This window comes from Chiroxiphia lanceolata, chromosome 4 (genome assembly GCF_009829145.1).
Source record: "Chiroxiphia lanceolata isolate bChiLan1 chromosome 4, bChiLan1.pri, whole genome shotgun sequence".
Lineage (NCBI taxonomy): Eukaryota > Metazoa > Chordata > Aves > Passeriformes > Pipridae > Chiroxiphia > Chiroxiphia lanceolata.
In genome coordinates, this window is record NC_045640.1 from 24,165,049 (window position 1) to 24,177,594 (window position 12,546).

Sequence of the window (12,546 nt, forward strand, 5' to 3'; positions counted from 1 at the left end):
CTGCCCGCGGGGAGCGGCGCGGCGGGAACGCTGGCGGCCGCGGCCGGGCAGGAGGCAGGGAGGGGACGGGAGGGGGTGCGGGGACCTCCCGTGCGGTTTTTTTCCTTTCCCCGCCCCCTCCCAACCGCGCCCCCTTCTCGGACCGTGAGAGGTGAGAAGGGCGGTCGGGGCTCGGCAGCGAGGGGAGGGGGCTCGGGGCTGCCGCGAGGGGGAGGAGAAAGTGAGGAGGAGGAGAAGAAGAAGAAGAAGAAGGGCGGCGGCGCGGGCGAGGGCCAGCGAGAGGCGGGCCCACCGGGCTCCCTCCTGCCGGGTGTCTGCGGAGCGCGGCTGCGGCGCCGCCCGGGGGGACGGGGAGCGGTGCCCGCCCTGAGCCCACCGGGCGGGACCCGCCGTGCTCGTCGGGGAAGTGGCAGCGCCGGAGCGGGGCGGCGGCAGCTGATGCGGGACGGAGCAGGGGCGGTGCGGGGCACGGCGAGGGGGGCGCGGGGTCCGGCCTCGTGGCCGAGTCACTTCAAAGCGTTTAGAGACGGGACCCGCTAAAAGTGCACTGAACACAGCGGGCTCTCGGGGACTTGCCGCTCTGTCTCTCAGCCTTCACCATCACAGTATGAAATAGTGGGAAACTATTTTTTCTTTTTTGAGACTGGTCGAACAGATTAGAACGGCGACTGTCTGCCAGCTCACCGGCACGGGGAGCGGCGTTATCACGCCGAAAACAAAAAGAAGTGTTGAACATCAAACGGCTGTTTATAGATATTACTGGTTCATGCTTTTCCTTAAAGCCTCTTTGTGGCTCCGGGCTCTGAGGTCGGACTGGCTGAGCTGTGCGAGCGGTGGTGCAGCCCAGCTGAAGCCCCCCCATCCGTGGCTCGCGGTCGGGCTGCTTGGCCAGTAATGTCTTAACAGTCGAAAGGGAAGACTTGAGTTTGTTCCTTCCTTTTACCTAAAAGTCAATGATGACATTATATGAGCTAAACTCCAAATACAGTCTTATTTTCAAGAAAACAATATATCGTTCAGGTCTTCCACGAATATGAACAGGAATAAGAATTTGAACTTACGTTGGTGTAGCTTTTTTATCTAGACAAAATCTATGTATTTTAGGGGTGGATTCTTTTTAAAAACAGATCACAAGATGTATATTCATGGGCAGTTCATTAATTTTACCAGAAACAGTCTCTGATCATTTCTCATGAAGGTATTCTTGCCTGAGAATTTCAAGAGGCATTTTAAAAAAAAAAGTACCATATTCTTGAACTTCATGGGTACATTCCTGATAGGGCAGATTGTGTTCCCATCTGATGTTTTTCCTGTTTTCCACTTGCTGAACAATGCTGAGGAGCATAAAGCAGGATAGAACCAAAATAATAATAATAAATAATAATCCTAATCTGAGTCAAATAGTGTTTTCCTCTGCCATGTGTCAGCTTCATTGAACCATCCCTCATTTATGTCCTCTGGATGGCCAGGTCCACTACCAAAGGCAGCATGTTTACACTTTAGCGGTAGATTTTAACACATTGCGTTTCACAAAAATGCAATGACTGCTAATTTAAAATAGAAAAGAATGTGAGTGAAGATGAAGAAATTCTCCCATTAGACCATTATGGTCAAAGAGTAATTGCAAGCTGTTGCTAACAATGACAATTCGTATTGGTGAACTTGTTCCAGCTCTGGACTTTTGTATCACCTGTGCTTTTAAAAAGATTCTTTGCTTATGTTGTTGTCTTGTGGTTTTATTGATATAATTCAGCCTTTCATGACATGATAAAGAAGATTACCTAATCAGATATAACATGGCCCAATAGTGAAAGTTTCTACAGCTCTTAAGAAATTAGTGTGATTTTACATTTCCCTTACAAAATCCTTACAGTTTGCCTCTTCCCACAGCAATTAAATTGCCTTTTCTTATAGCAGTCTTACCAACTAGAAAAATGCAGTGGTTACAAACCTAACTGTCCACTGTTTGCTTTTTTTCCTAAGAAGAAAATCTTTAATTCAAAGTTACCAGCAAAGCAATGCTGACCATAAATACATGTATTATTTGGCTGTCTGGCCTTAAAACCCAGTCATGTAGGCAAGATGAGGTTATTCGCTCCAGATGCAAGAATGAGATGGTATTACCATTCAGAGAGCTAGGACAGTCTTGCATCTAGTAAGAAAGGTCAGATCATGAGAGGTCAAATATTAGGTATCACATTATGCATGCAGGTATCATGTTAGGCTACTTTCTTTCACTTCAAAGTGTACATAGTCACTTGGTAGCATTGCACATGGTACCAAATCAAAAGGAGACACATATTATTTCAGCAGGCTAGATTTGTTTAAGATTTGTAGTGGCCTGTAAATAGGAAAGGGTTGAGAACCACTGTGACAGTAAGTGTGAATTTTTATAGAGTTGCTCCATGTAAGGAAACATGTTTAGTGGTGGTAGTTGGCTTTATTCACCAATACCGTCAGTGTTAGTCTTTGGAAACAGTGTTCAGTGCTTCATATGGCAGATCAATACTTAACTGCTTTTCCCTTCATGGAATTAGAGCTAATCGAAGATAAGGGTGAAAATGGACTAAGGTTAATTTTTTTTTTAAAGAGACACAGCCTTGTAACCCAGTGTTGCTTGAGAGTTCATGTCTCATATTAATTAAAATTAAAAATTTCATATTAATTTCCCTTCTTCCTTTGGAGTCTTTGTTGATGGGTATGTAACTTGAAGTTGTGGAAGGAACTAAGGTGACAGTTGTGCAGTGATACGCTTTTATCATCTTCCTCAGAAAGTTTAGGAATCACAGTAGAAATGGAAGGAAGCTCTATCTGAATAGAGTAAGGAATCTGCTTTTGAGATTTTTTTAATTTTTTTTTCCCAGTGGCTCGTTCTTATTTGTTTGTACTGTTATTTTTCTACCTCCAGATTTTTTTCTGCTACCTCAGTTTTTTTGGAAAGAGGAGGACAAATGGAACAACAGGATTCTTTGAACAACTAGAGATGATTCCGGTGTTATAGGTAATTACTGTATTTACTCAATTCTAATAGTAAGATATGCTACAAGGAATGTGATATTAGCCCACAAGGATACTGGGTCTTCCTTACACCTGAAATTTCATCTTCTTTTTTTTTTTGTGTTATATTGCACATCTTTTGAGGACTTGTTTCTGGCAAGCATACACAGGAAGGAATTGACTTTGCCCTTGTAGGCTCCACATGCTAGTGTTTTTTAACCATTTTTACGTGATTTCATTACTTGTGCTCTTTATCAAAGTGTGCTTTTTAGAAGACTGTCAGTATTGCTGTAAAGTTCAGTTTTGATCTTTTCAAAATGCATGAGAAGCCTTTCACTTTGAATCTTTTAATCATAGGAAAAACAGGAAAAATGATACAGAGTCTGTTAGAGAAAATATGGCTTTATAGAAATTCTTATGAATAAAGGCCCACCAACTGTACAGTCAAATCTCATTACTCCAGTAATACTGACTGGCTTTCACTTTATTTCATTTTTTTAGCAGCAAAGTAGTAAGACTGTTCTAAGTGCAAGTAATTTTCAAAGGGAATGGCTTTGACATTTGCACAAAGCGAAGGGATAAAAGAATGCTGAAAACGTGAATACATGCAAGAATCTAGCTGTATCTGAATTCTCTGTAAAGTAAAATACTGCTGAAAATTAGTGGCAAGGGTGACAAAAGCAATCCAATTAATTTAGGAATACTAGGTTTTACTGCCTTTTGCAGCCAGACGTACCTGTCTCGTATTGGCCTTTTTAGCCACCAGCTCGCTTGTAACAAATGTGGGTAGAGCCCTCCCCAAATCTTCGTTCGCGAAGCCCAGCCATGATGAAGACTTGGTTTTACTGAAGTGAAAAAAATCTGCTTTCTTGACTGTGAGATCTCTCTACTTTGGGAATGTTGATAAAGAAACACACTCCTTTATAATCAAGAATTTATTCATGTCGTAATATAGAAGAGAGATGGTCTTTCTTACTGTTCGTCATCTGTCACAATCTTTCCCTCCTTGGTCAGTCCATATCCTTGTTAGTGTCTTTCACTATAGATGACATCAACCCTTTCCTGAGTTTTAAAAATTATGATAACTGCTGAGGTTCCCCAGAAATTACTTCGTGAACAGACTTTGTGTTTTCAGTATTTTGCAGTAGTTCAAAATGTGGTAGCTCCACCTGCCAAAATAGCTGACCTCCTCAAGATTGTCAGAATTTTTAGACTTGACCTGCACCTTTTTGTACAGTGGTCATGCTAGTTAAAAAGAATTCAAAGCAAATGCCAAAATGTACTCCAAAGAAAAGGAACTGAAAAGGTAGATCACTATGGGATAAATCTTTATTCACGTCTTATTGCAAGGTAGAATGAGTAATTATCAAGCAGAGCTGCTGATTAGTAATTGTGTCTTATGGACTATATTGGCATTTTTCCAGAGGACAAATTTCTGTAAGGTTGAGAGAGGTATTGATTTTAATCTGTTCAGAGGAATAGTTTGCCAATTAATTACCTCTTCTGGCAATTCTAAGTGCAACTGATGTTAAAAATCCTAGTGTCTTCCATAAGAACAGGATATATTTGAAGAAGAATTTTTGATTAGTAGCTTGGATTATTGCAAGGGCACCCATGACATTTTCAGAGTTAATGGAAAACTGTTTATAAAATTGTACAAGATGTTTTTGTAGAACAGTGAAATTGAAGGTAGAGCACTGGCTTCATCTCTTTGAAAATGTGTCTGGAGATAGACTTGCCTCACTGCCTTAGCTGATACTTTTGTCAAAATAGCAAATATACATTGTATTGACTCTATTGAAAAGAACTTAATTTAAAACTTAATAAGAATCTAACCAACTTGCTTAAAATTTGCAATACTTTCCAGTTCAAGAAACTGCAATTTAAATCAACATTCTACTTGCATTTTGTGAAATCTTCTATGGCCTTGTATTACACATTCAGTGGGGGACTAACTTTGAGAAATGTTACCCCTTACAGTTTTGAAAAGCCACAGCATGCCCAAATATTTTACATAATTAGAGCTTTTTAAGCCTTTGAAAAATGTCTTGAAAATGTAAGGTGTTTCTCATGCCGACATGTACTGAATTTTATATGGAGGAGAGGAGGAACAGCAGAATGTGTCTTGCCTAAAAAGAATGCAAGTAACTTAACATAGAATCATAGAATCTGCTGAGTTGGAAGGGACCCACAGGGATCATCAAATCTAACTCCTGGCCCCAACATCCCAAGAACAACACCATGTGCCTGAGAGCATCGTCCAAACGCTTCTTGAACTGTCAGGCTTCGTGCTGTGACCACTTCCCTGGAGAGTCTGTGCCGGTGCTCAGCCACCCTCAACAGGAGTGCTGTGGACAACTTCATGCTTTCAGACCTTTCTGATAGTCTTTCTTTAATTATTCCTGTGGGTTGCAGTTGTGGAGACATTTGTTCAGCTAGATAGGCTTTCTGGCTCCAGCAACAAAGCAATTCTCACCTTGGCAAAGCCTTACATAAGTAGTGTTGGAAAGGGCAACATTAAATAAAAAGTTAAATGACTCTGAGAAACACTGAATGTTGGGAGGCCAGAAGTGCGATTATGTCTTTGGTCGCTCATTATTTTGTGTTTATAGTTCTGTGTTTGGTTAAAAAGAAATCACTCCCCTCCAGTCTCAGCTCTGATTTGAATTTAAACCTGTAAGAAGAGAGACTCTGCAGGAAACACTTTCTTTACAGACTGCTATCTGAGATACAACTTTCTTCTGAAATGCCAGATTGCTAGCAATTACCAGAAGAGAAAAGGAAAATAGATACTCTTTTGAAAAGCTAAACACAAAACATAAAAAATAGCTCAACTTTAGAGTTGCAAGTTTTCAGTTAAATGTTTCTTTTTTTAAAGTATTTCTATTGTATCTGTTTCCTACTAGTTTCCCTAAGTTCTCTCTTTTTGTCTTTTGTAATTAGTTTATCTAATAGGCAGTATATTTTAAAAGCTGGAATTAGATGGAGCAGAGTGTATTTCCTATTCTTCCTTCCATGTTTCACACAGCTTTGTCAGAGTGAGAGGTTGTGGTAATAAGATCTGCTTATGGCTTTTGTAATCCTTTTGTGCTCACCATTGCTTTTTGTCACCATATTCTCAACTGCAGGAACTGTTTAGACATAACATTTTTTAATATTCACTACAGACATAAAGATCTTACAGCCTATTGAACTATAAGCAGGTTGACTTCCTAAGCACTCTTTTTTTTTTTTCCTGGCACTTTTGAATCCATTTTCTGTATACATTGTTAACAAAGGGAAAGAGTAATGAAGAAATAGAAAGAGAGAAAAGGAAAATCTGTGATCAGGTCTTTATACCATTGTGCTTTCAAAAATTTTGTAAAAAAAAGGGAGAGGACTACATTAGCTAAAATCTTTTAGATTATTCTTTAAATTCTCGTGTTTTTTCTGATGTGCCTTCCATTACTCCCACCTCATCTCCTTTCTCCAGTATGTTACAAAGCTGTAAGAAGAAATACTGATAAGATTTTTATATGGGTTATATAGGGACAATGGTGATGATATCATCTGTCTAGTACAGATTTGAGTTGACTTGGGTGGAAGTAGTATTATTCATTACAAAAAAAAGTTCACACCATTCGTGGACTTCCTGTAGCCTCAGCCTCAGAGCCAGTAGAACTTGGCAAAATCAGGCTAAAGTATACCCTTAAAATGAATTAAATATTCACAGCACCTGGCTGTGTAATATATTACATATTCCTAGTGTAGAGTAAGATGAGACTCAAGTCCAGTGAAGTTTACTAAGCTGAACTGTAAAGAATACAAATAGTAATGTGGCTGAATTAGCAAATTAATTAAAAGTTTACAAATAGTGTATAAGTGGCGAGGAGATGTAGGAGAAGCTCACAGGAAGATGAGGTTTTTACAGTGGTTTTGATGATTGGATTGTTTGCAAGCAAGTTCTTACTTGTTACCAGAGTAGACGTTTTATGTTGACTTTTGCACAAATAAGCTATTAGGCTGATAGCTACTGTCCAGGTAAGTAAAGCATTCTATGTTGATTATTCTTTATAACCATATGCATTTGTCTGGTAAATAATCTAAAACATGTTCTAATATTCTGAAAAGAAGTACTTTTGAATATTAAATTATCACTTTGTCCTTGCCAGAAATGAAATCAGAGTTTAAATCTTACTCTTTCACATGCAGTAAGAGAAATTGTATTTTTGGATGTAAATGTAATCACAAGCTTTTGCATTCAAACTATAATTAAAGCATTGAGTAAGTAGGGCATTTCATAATGTTATCATAACTTGATAAGGTTGGCAAGGTCTTCACCAAGCACCAACGCATTTTAAACTTGGAAGTATTTTCCAAGGAAACTAAAGTAATTAACTGAAATTAATGTATGAGTTTACAAACATGTATGCAGATCAAGTGATAAGTAATAAAATTTCACTCTTTTGTACCTCATTTCACTTCCTGAAAGGTTTTGTAATTAACAGATACAAATTTAATTTGCACCTTTGCATAAGAAATTGTCTAACAGTTCAACCAAAGAACAATTGTACTTAGAACAGGTTAAGTGATAGTTACAGTAAATATTCAAACATTATTGTTTGAGAACTTAAAAGGTCAGTGAATGAGAAATAATATGTACATATACTGAAAGCTAAGTAAGGAATTTTTAGAACTTTGAGCTAATGGGGAGGATAGATGGGCAAATGATTGCAGACAGTCTAAATCTGAGGAGATCTACATCCAGTAGTACAACACATTAGTTTTGTATTTCCCTTAAGATTTAGCTAAAGTTGATATGAGAGAACTGGAAAAACACACGGTAAACAAATAACGAATGCTTTTTCTTGATTATACCTTCTCCTTCTGACAGTTTAGCGATCTGGGTTCAAGAGTTTTCCCTTTCTTGAGTATGCTACTTCAGTAGTGGATCTCGTGCCCCTGAGAGTGCCAACAGGCAACTCTGTTCCTTCTGGCACTTCATTTATATTGCTGATGCCTAGGTCTTGCTCTCTGTGCAGAACAGGAAACATTGAAGGATTCCTTTAAAAAGAGGGTAAAGCAGCTAAGATGGGATCATTATGCTGTTTAGGTTAGCCGAACAGTTTACTCTGCAAGTATGTTAGTGATTCAAAGCTTTAATAAGTGGTCTAGATTTCTGCCATCGGCGTCTATGTGCTCAAGCTCATTTCAGTTTTACACAACCAGGGAAGGATAGGAGCTCAGAGTTGTGTTTGAACAATGAGCTGTTGTGTTGATTTCTGTTCTACTTTGTTTCTAAATCCTGGGTTTAGGCGATATGTAACCACTCAGGCTAAGGCAGTTTTACACACACAGGAGCAAAAAACAGGCAGCTTGTGCATCTGTAAGTTCCCTGCGTGAGCTGGGTTTATGTCTTTTGGTTTATCAGTTCCTCCCTAATCACATTTCTGTCTACTTGCCAATATCAGTCAAGCTCTGACAGAATGGAGCCCTTACTGTGTTTTAAATCTCTGAAAGGTTTTGAAACTATGGGTAGGTAGGGAAGACCAAATAAGTAATTCTACTTCACCTGCCAGCTGATGGGCCTGTTCTCGGTCTGAATATGACAAAGAATTTGCTTGTCCTGTCTGTTCTGGTAACTTGGGAGTATGTATGCATGTGGGATAAGGGAGACTACATGAGGTGAAGCAGGCAGAAGAACTGTAGTTATTGTCAGAAGAGCTTGTGAAATAAATAATAGCGGGGAACCTGAGATTACTTTCACACGAAACCGATGAGACAGAATGAAGAACCTAAGAAACCAGTTTTCTGATTATATTTAGGACTGCATGGTGACTTGATACATAGCTTAATCTGAGATTTAATAGTATCCAAGTACAGAATTAAAGGATATTTTTCCTTACTATTTTAAGCAACATTGACCAAAACAGAGAACTAGTTTTGTTTTAGAGTGAAGGGAATAATTATATGTACTGTGATTTGTTCTGCATATTTTTTCCTAATAATACTTCCTTGAGCCAAATCACTAGTAAAATCAATGGAAGCCTTTAATTAACATCTCTAATTTAATCATCTTGTTTTTGTGACTTTGTGAAGCTTCTGTAATATGAAAAAATCTGTGATCAAGTTACAATGCTTATAATTAAAGCAAGTAATACAAGGCATTTTGTTTTGTATTTATAAACATATATGTATAATTCAAATTAAACATCTCTGGGACCACGTGATTATGAATATTGCCCTCTGGTATTCATCTCTCATATCAGTGCTTCATTTCAGATTTATAATTAATGCTGTAAATGTTACTTTTTATGGAAAAATACAATTAAGAGTTGGGTTTCCTACTGTACAAGAGAATACTTTCTAGTAATGCTCTGGGGTTCCCAGCACAGGAAGGACATTGACCTGTTGGACTGAGTCCAGAGGAGACCTCCAAGATGATTAGAGGGATGGTTAGGGTGAATGGCTTTAAAATGGAAGAGGGTAGGTTTAGATTAGATATTAGGAAGAATTTTTTTACTGTGAGGATGGTGAAGCACTGGAACAGGTTGCTCCGAGAAGTTGTGGATGCCCCATCCCTAGAAGTGTTCAGTGCCAGGTTGGATGGGGCTTTAAGCAATCTGGTCTAGTGGAAGGTGTCGCTAACCATGGAGGTGAGGTTGGAACTAGGTGATCTGTAAGGTCCCATCTAACCCAAACCTTTCTAATGACTCTACAATTCTGTATCTGTCAGCTACTGGTCTAATTATAAACAGGATTTTAGTAGTGATTCATGCTGATTAATCTCGCGAGTCCTTATTATAATATGTTCTTTTAAAAATCTCTAATATCTGTATTTCTTAAGAAATAAAGGTAATTTCTTTGTGTTGCATGGCCATCACTTCATCTGTGTTCAGTGAAATGTATAAGGAGCAGTCATCATTGGTAAGCTGAATGGGAAGAGTGCTGTTCTGTACCATACTGTTGTATTAAAGCAAATCATACATATTTGGAGTTGGCATAGAAAATCTTAATATCTATGGAAGGGACATGAGTAAGTCTGTGGAATAAGTAAATGATGATCAACTAGGTATTTGATTTCTCTTTTGCCACCTTAGAAACAGATCATTTCACAGAGTGTTTCAGATTGGAAGGGACCTCTGAAGGACATCTAGTTTCCCTTCCCCCGTATTCAAGCGGGGTCACCAAGAGCAAGCTGCCCAGGACCATGTCCAGACAGCTTTGGAATATCTCCAAGAGTGTACACCCCACAACCTTCCTGGGCAACCTGTATTCTGTCATCCTCACAGTGGAAGAGTGTTTCCTCATGTTTAGGTGTTGTGTTTTAGTTGTCGCTTGTTGACTTTTGTCTCTCACTGGAGAACCCTAAAAAGAGCCTTGGCTCTGTCTTCTTTGCACCTTCCTTTCAGATATTTGTACACATTGATGGGACCCCCTGAGTCTTCTCTAGGCTAAACAGTCTCAGCTCGCCCATATTTTCCTCATATGAGAAATGCTCCAGGCCCTTCATCATCTTTGTGGCCCTTTGGACACTCTCTCCAGTATGGTCAAATGTCTCTTATACTGGGGAGCACAGAACTGGACACACCACTCCAGGAACGCCTCACCACTGCTGAGTAGAGCGTAAGGATCACCTGCCTTGACTTGCTGACAGCACTCCTAATGCACCCCAGGATACCATTAGCCTTCTTTGCTGCAAAGGCACACTGCTGGCTCGTGTTCCACTTGGGGGACCACCAAGTCTTTTTCTGCATGGGGTTGTTCCTCATGGATGGTGCAGGACTTTACCTTCCCTTTGTTCAACTGGATGAAGTTCTGAAGGCCGATATTGCTAGTAAAGACAGAGTCAGAGGGCATTCAGTACCTCAGCCTTTCCCATATCCCGTGTCACCCGGGCCCTGGCCCATTCAGCAGCAGGCCCATATTTTCCCTAGACTCTTTTGTCAGATGTGTACCTATGCAAGTCCTTAGTGTTGCCTCTGATGTCCTTCTGAGATTCAACTGCAGGTGGGCATACAGTGGTAGAAATCTTTATATTGAAAGGACTTTTATGAGAAGTTCTGTTTGACATCTGCTGTGCACAACTGGGTTCTTAAAATGTAAGTGAACATCTTGTGTAGATGCAACATTAATTCTTAAAACTAAATAAAAATTCTGGTTTTCATATTTAAGAGACATATGGTTCTCATAAACATAAATTTTCATACTTATAAACTTTTATATGATTCTTATAAGCATTCTGCCTTTTAGTGTGATGATTGTTAGTGTTATATTTGATCATTTGTGTTGCCTTTCTGTGAAGCCTGTTTATTACCACACTGTTTTTGAGTTGTAGTGATCAGTTGCACATGAGAAATTCCAGATAAGATCGCACTATTTTTTTAAAAAATATGTAATAAGATATGATATTCTCATATATTATCCCTTATGCAGTTGAAAGTCTCCATTGGGGGGCAGGGTGTTAACTGAAGCTGCTAATTAAACAGAAATCCTCACTGATGGAGGAATGAGTCTCTTGAGGTGTCTTTTGGTATTAAATTATTCATTTTGAGTGCTCAAGTCTCTGTCTTGAAATACTTTGCTTCAGTAGCTGTGGCATTGCATAGCTTGACATTTAAATACAGTGTAAACTTTTTGCCCACAGACCTCTATGTATTTCAGAAGTTTGTGTGGTCTGGCATGGAGCAGTATGTTACATTACTTAATCACTTGCAAATCTGTTTCTTCACTGTTTTTTTGCTGTGACGTAACCTGGTAGGCTTTTATATGGAGCCTAATGTAGAACTGGGAGTACCTGTAATTTTTTACCAAACAGGCATCCACTCTGCTGTTGACAATGTTGGTAGCAGTGTCCTTTACCCATTTTTCTGTGAGTCTTTGAGGAAATCTGAATGCCTCATGGTGGAATAACACTGTTGCTGTCTTGGAAAAATGTAAAAAAATTGTCTTAAGTTTGCCTGCAGATTTGCCTGCAAAAGGAAACTACCTCCATATTAGTTTGTTTGGATTTACCGCAATCTTTCAGCCTGTCTTATAAGGTCTTTTGTAGCTTTTTTAGGCAATACGTTCCTTAAACTGGTTCTAAAGAATAGATTTACTTTTGGCAGGACTTCTTTAAATATCTGCAGAAGAGTGGTTTTGTGGTTTTGTTACCACTCTTCCTTAACAGTGACATTTCTAGAGGAGATGATTTGTGCTGGAGTATTGCCATCTCTAAATTGGTGACTTTTACAGAATCACAGAATGGGTCAGGGTAGAAGGAACCACAGTGGGTCATCTGGTCCCACCTCCCAAATTCTACCTTGTTATTATTAAAATCAGTCATAGTTTCATTAGAATCTTTGGTACCAATATTCTTGGAGTGTATGAACTGGGAATGTTTTGCTTGTCTTCATCTTGTGTGTTGCTACTTGATCCTTTTGGTACAGAAAACAGACTTTGTGTTTTGAGAGACTGGTCTGTCGCAGTGTTGTACATTTTGTGTTACAAAATTTAAAAACCACAGCTGACCTGATGGACTCAGAGTTAAAAATTTTTAAATGTGATTAAGCTTACTGTGCTGTTTAC

General features: G+C 39.2%; 1 protein-coding gene across 2 annotated transcripts in view; it reads left to right on the forward strand.

Annotated features, from left to right (window-relative positions):
• The first annotated feature begins 38 nt into the window (after nucleotides 1–38).
• The window catches only part of KLHL5 (kelch like family member 5), a 60,108-nt gene continuing 47,600 nt past the window's right edge, over nucleotides 39–12,546 (forward strand). For both annotated transcript variants that reach the window (XM_032686136.1, XM_032686137.1), the window contains exons 1-2: nucleotides 39–151; nucleotides 2,909–3,001. The gene's annotated coding sequence lies outside the window, so the exon portion shown is untranslated. The remainder of the gene's footprint in view (nucleotides 152–2,908; nucleotides 3,002–12,546) is intronic.